This window comes from Arachis ipaensis, chromosome B9, assembly GCF_059453495.1.
Source record: "Arachis ipaensis isolate K30076 ecotype BB chromosome B9, ASM5945349v1, whole genome shotgun sequence".
NCBI lineage: Eukaryota > Viridiplantae > Streptophyta > Magnoliopsida > Fabales > Fabaceae > Arachis > Arachis ipaensis.
In genome coordinates, this window is record NC_142444.1 from 63,717,760 (window position 1) to 63,724,106 (window position 6,347).

A 6,347-nucleotide genomic window follows, 5' to 3' on the forward strand; every position below is an offset into this window, starting at 1 on the left:
GTTTCGAAGGTGTTATTGGCAATCACTTTTCTCATTAACGTTGCAAGTTTATACCCATTCCATGTTAGTGGTCACGTTAATTAGATTAACGTGACTGCTAATGTGGCTCTTCCTTGCTTCCTTTGTCCTGAAATCAAGCAAATAAAGTGCATCAAAGCTCTAATCCAAGTTATGAGACATGCATTATCCAATTTGTCATTCAATTCATGCATAATTCTCATAAAACCACATGAAATTCACAATGTTTGCTTGAATCAAGATGTAAGTGATTATCTACCCAAAACTTGCTTATTAACTAAGAAAATGCATGAAACTACCCTAAAACAATAAAGAAAAGATCAGTGAAATTGTCCAAAATTCCCTGACATCACAACACTAAACTTAAAGCTTGCTTGTCCCTAAGCAAGTACTGAAACATGAGAATGATGAATGAAATGACAAGAGAAATGAGTCATTATTGTGGAAGTCATGTCCTTGGTTTTATGGGGTTTCATGCATAACAACTTAGGTTCATTCCTTCATTGGCTTTCAGACCTTTACCATGCCCTGGAATATTCACTTGATTGCACCCTATGAGACTTTTATTCATTGATCCCTTTGTCTTTTCAGGGTTTGATTGTGTTCTTTAGACTAGGTGCTCTGTAAGGGGGCGACTCTTTAAGATAAGCTTTCAGCCAGCACTCCCGAACCAGTTGGTTCAAGGTGCTAGGTGTTAAGACACCCCTAAGGACTTACTCCCTCAAGTCTCTTTCCCCCCATACATTCACACCACAGGCACATGGTTTATTATTTTTCTTCTTGAGACCTTGGTGTCCAGCACCTCTTTGGGTTACTAAGTGCTTTGTAGCAAGGGTTACTCTTGATAGTGGACTTTCAGCTGATAATCCCGGGTTAGTTAACCCAAGTTACCAAGTGATAAGGCACCCCTGAGAGCTTATTCATCCAAATATATCCTTTGCACAGGAGCACCACAGACACATGCCTTAAGATTCAACCCTTGGTACCTAGCCTTATTTCTTACTCTTTTTCTTTATTTCTCAACTTTCATTTTTCTTTCCCCTTTTCTTATTAGGATCTTGTTATTTAGCTAGTCTCATGGGGTGTGTTTCAAGCATATGATTCAGGACAGATAGTTGCCTTCCTACCTTGTTGGTGAACCAACTTAGCTAAGTACTTACTACACCACAAGCTCAAGAACTTACTCCACAAATTGAACATCACTCTGGTCTTTCATAACATCTCTTTTTATTTGACTTAAAGGACAATCATACAAGTAAGCAAGGTGAAAATGCAATAGTGACATTAGACTAGCAAGCATAAACCTAAGCAATGAAAACTTAAAGGCAGAATTTAAAATCCTAAACTATCATGGAAATATGTTCTATTTTATACATGATTTTCCTTATTTAAAACTTGAAAAAGATGGAACAAAGAAGGAACTCCACCACCTTTTACTCCTGGGGTTGCTCATGCGAGCCTCTTGTTTGTCCTCTTTGTGTCTTTCTTAAGTGCTTGAACCCCCACTTACCTTGCTTTTTCCAATTAACTTTTTCTAGAAGCCAGCATCTTCCATCTTCTTTTTCAATGTTTCCTTCTGCTGTTTCACCTTCCTTTCCTCTTGTTCTGTTAGATCTTTTTGGACTGTATCATACCTAGGAATTGCAGAGTGCAAATTATGCATATGCCCAGTTATATAGTTCAACTTGGCCTGAGTGTTTATGTTGAACTCTTCCCTATGTAGTTGCTGTCCTTCATTAAGCACGCTGAACTCATTGAATGCTTTTGTTTGAGCTAACTGATGTTGGTTGAGTTCTTGAAGGCGTTTATCTTGACGCTCTTGCCTTTCAGTCACTTGATTGATGGCTTGAGTGAGCTGGGAGTATTGCTCCTGTTGCTACTCCATTTGTTGCTTCTGCCACTCCCTCTGCTGACCCATCCAATTAGAGAGCAGTTCTTCTTGACGATCCATCTTTTTGGCTTGAATGTGCAGTTGTTGTTCTTGTCCATCCATATAACTCCTTGCTAGCTCCTCAATGGCTACGTGAATGTGATTCAAGCTTATGTTGGTTGGATTGTAGTACTCTTCTTGCTGGTATTCTTCTTGATGAGATTCTTCTCGGTGAGGTCCTTCTTGTGATGTTCTTTTCCCTATTTGAGGCCTTCTTTGTTGTTGGGCGGGTGCCACATAAGTTATACGCTGTAGCATAACTAACCTCCCAGGGTATACCCAATTTGGATTGCTGTCCTCGAAGATCACCTTGGCTTTCTTACATAGTCTCGTGATGGTTCTGGGATACAAAAGCCGAGCGCTCGGATCACTCTTTTCGGCTGCTTCTTGGATTCCCTCAGCTATGATTTCATGTACATTGATGTCTCCACCGCTCATAATGCAATGTAGCATAGTAGCTCGAGCAATGTTGACTTCAGAATTGTTTGAGGCTGGGAGGATAGATATTCTCACGAGCTCAAACCATCCCTTGGCTTCCGGGATGAGGTCTCCTCTTTTGATGAACCGTGGCCTCTTATCTGCATACCTTTCCCAATCTGATCCTATGACACACATGTCATTTACAATTTCTTCAAGCTCATCATTGTCTGGCCCATTACTTATCCTTGATTGGTAGCTTGGCTTATCAGAGGATTGTGATTTCAGATGAAGAGTCCTCATGATCGCATTAGGACTGAAGTCTACCTCTGTTTCTCTCACGTAACTTTTGAAGGTTGGAGCCTTGGTATTGTCTTCCCTGGCCACATTGGCATAGAACTCCTTAATGAGATTAGCATTTATTCTTATTTCTGGGTTCGTGAGTTCTTGCCAACCCCTCTGTTCAATATTTTCCCGAATCTGCGGGCACTCATCATAGTTGAATTGGAACGTCAGCTCTGGCAAAACTTTCTTGTGCTTGATACGTTCGAATTGAAGCTCATGGAAAGCGGTCTTGAACCTTCCTTCGTCAAAAGGAATGCTCTCCACTGGTGTCTTTTTCTTTCGCCTTTTGGAGCTTGATGACGTCATAAGTGATTTTTGAGATGGGAAGGTGTTGAGAATTATTGGTTAATGATGGACTTCGACCGATTGAGATGGGGGTGTAGTTAAGGGAGTGGGTGAGAGTGTTTTTGATGGGGTAGTAGGAGTTGGGTTCCAAAAGTGGGAAGTAAAAAGAATGGAATTGGAATGTGAAAGGGAGTATGGAATAAGAACCACTTATATAGGGAAGTGGTGAGTAAATGAAAGGTGTGGATTGATGGAGTGTGTGTATGATGAACGGATGAGGTTTAGCATGGGATGAGCGCAAGGATCATCAACTTTATGATGGGGTTGGTTTGATTTCCAAGCGTGTCATTCTTTCAATGTTGCATGGCAACATTTCCCAATGCATTCCCCTTGAAGACACGTGTATAGTCCTCTCCTTTTGTGGTGGCCAAACCCTCCTCCTTCAATTGTCCCATCAATTCTCCTACAAAACAAAAGGGATGTGATTAATGGAATTGTGGGAAGTGGCAGCAAAATTTAAAAAAATTGGGATAACTACTTTTTAAAGTTTTTGTTTCTAACTAACTAAGTGCTATTCATGAATGCAAACCAACTGACTTTTTAATTGTTCATGTATGCAACATTGGTGACACCAAACTTAGTTTGTGTCCATGTGGTGTACAAAGTTTTGTTCAAGGCTCTAAGAGTAACATGATATGAATTGTATTTATGCTCTTCTTAGTATGCCTTAAACACCAAACTTGTTCTTCACTATGTGCTGCATAAAAGGATTCATTCAAGTATATGTCAAAGTTGATTTGGAATTCATGAACCTTGCATTATTAACTACTTTAAAGCATATAAAACATGGGTTGCCTCCCATGAAGCGCTACTTTAGTGTCACTAGCTTGACGTTCTGACTTTGTCAGGGTGGTTGGTAATGCTTCAAATCTTCCCCCTCGCAGTAAATCTATCTCCACTGGCTTCATCAAGGATCTCCACATGTTCTAAGGAGAGAATCCTGTTGATGGTGAAAACTTTAGGTAGCTGAGATGGGATGGTGGGGAGATGAGGTGGGATAACTGGGAAATAAGCTGAGATCACTTTATCCCCTGGAGAGAAGTCCTCTGTACGGATCTTCTTGTTCCTCTACCTCCTTGGTGCCTTCTTCTTTGTTTCTTTTGATGTTGCCCTACTCTTTGTGACCACTTTTTCCAAGAAAATTTTGTTGCTGGTCTCATATGACTCTGGTGGTTTAGGTTCCTCCTGGTTTTCCTTTTGCTGTGACAACTGCTGACTGTCTTGTTCATCAACCAAAGGGATTCCCAGGTGTACAGCTTGTGCTTCAATGCTTGTTTCTTCCACCAGTGCTTTGTCGTGCTCTCCCCTTGGTTCCTTGCTTTCCTGATCTGCTTCTTGTGAGGGTTTGAAGACATTGAATGCGAGTTGTTCGTCATGTATCCTCAGTATTAGCTCTCCTCGCTCCACATCTATGAGCGCTCTGGCTGTAGCTAGGAATGGTCTTCCCAATATGATTGGGTGAAGGTGACTCTCTTCTATTTCCAATATGACAAAGTCTGTGGGAAGGAAGTAGTTCCCAACCTTTACCAACACATTTTCAACCACTCCTACTGCTTGTTTTTGAGTTTTATCAGCCAGCCTGATGACTACGTCTGTGGGTATTAGCTCATTGATCTGCAGCTTCTTCATAAGGGATAAAGGCATTAAGTTGATGCTTGCTCCCAGGTCACAGAGTCCTTTGTCAAACATTGTTTCTCCTATGGTGCAGGGGATGTGAAAACTCCCTGGGTCCTTCCTTTTTGTAGGCAACTCTGGTTGAATGAGAGCACTGCACTCCTTATTCATCACTATTGTTTGCCCTCCTTTGAGTGAGCTTTTCCTGGTCAGCAGCTCTTCATATACTTAATGTACGAGGGCATTTGTTGGAGAGCCTTGATGAATGGTATGTTTACATGGAGAGATGTAAACATATCAAGGAACTTTGAGTATATTCTCTTTTCCACACCACCCTTGAGTCTTTGGGGAAAAAGGTGCATAGAGTTTCAGCATCTCCTTCTGTGTAATTTTGGTTTCTTGGTGACCCTCTTCCTGCTTCTCTGCTGAAGTATCTCCAGAGTGTTCGAAGGGTTTGTTCAGCTCTTCCTCAGTCCCCTTATCACTTATAGTGACCATCTTGCATTCTTTCCATGTTACTTTCTTTGCTTCACCTCTTAGGTTTTTCTCTGTGTCACTTGGGAAGCTGTCAGTAGGTTTGGAAATCTTCTCAGAAAGGTATCCCACTTGAAATTCTAGCCTCTTAATGGTGTCTCCCTGGTTTTTGATATTAGTTCGCACCTCCTCCTTGAACACCTTGTTCTCTTGGAGTTCCTTACATATGCCTTCAAGTAGGGTCTCAATCCTTGAGAGTCTATCTTCGGATGATGGTGAGTTGGAGTTGGAGGGATGAGAATGGCCATTTTGGTTTTGATATGGATGTTGAGAGGTGTTGTTAGGTGGGTGCTGATATGATCTCTGTGTGGAATATTGGTGAGCTGCATTGTTGTTGGGGTTGTGACGTCTCTGATCTTGGCCTTGATCTTGTTAATTTCCCCACCCAAAGTTTGGGTGGTTCCTCCAACCAGGATTGTAATTTTTGGAGTATGGATCATGGGTCTGCCTAGGTGAGTTTCCAATGTAGTTGGCTTGTTTCTGCTCACCCACTGCTTCTGCATTCACTCCTTCTTGGGTTACTGATGAGGTGGTGATTGCTGCCACTTGGTTCCTCTCCATCTTCTTGGTAAGGTCAGGCAACTACTTGGTAATCAGCTTGTTCTGGGCCAGCAATGCATCCACATTATTTAGCTCCATTAGTCCTCTAGTGTTGCCTCTTTCAGAAGCATAGAAGTAGTCATTCTCAGCTACAGTCTCAATGACATCTATGGCTTCTTCAATGGTCTTCTTCTTGTTCAGAGATCCCCCAGATGAGTGGTCCACTACCTTCTTTGATTCGTAAGAAAGACCCTCATAGAAAATGTGTAACTGCACCCATTCATTGAACATATCTGGCGGGCACTTTCTTGTCAAGTCCTTAAACCTCTCCCATGCTTCATAGAGAGTTTCACCATCTTGTTGCCTGAAGGTTTGTACCTCAGCTCTTAACCTGTTGATTCTTTGAGGAGGATAGAATCTCGCCAAAAATTTGTTCACCACATCTTCCCAGGTTGTTAAACTCTCCTTCGGGAAGGACTCCAGCCATTTGGATGCTTTGTCCTTGAGTGAGAAGGGAAACAGAAGCAGTCTATAGGTGTCAGGATGAACACCATTAGACTTCACAGTATCGCATATCCTCAGGAATGTGGTGAGATGTTGATTG

General features: G+C 41.8%; 1 non-coding gene across 1 annotated transcript; it reads left to right on the forward strand.

Moving 5' to 3' along the window:
• The first annotated feature begins 6,029 nt into the window (after nt 1–6,029).
• On the forward strand, nt 6,030–6,136 carry LOC148544889 (small nucleolar RNA R71). Its single transcript, XR_015900321.1, has one exon. It is a non-coding gene; the product is annotated as a small nucleolar RNA R71 (small nucleolar RNA).
• The last annotated feature ends 211 nt before the right edge of the window (nt 6,137–6,347 follow it).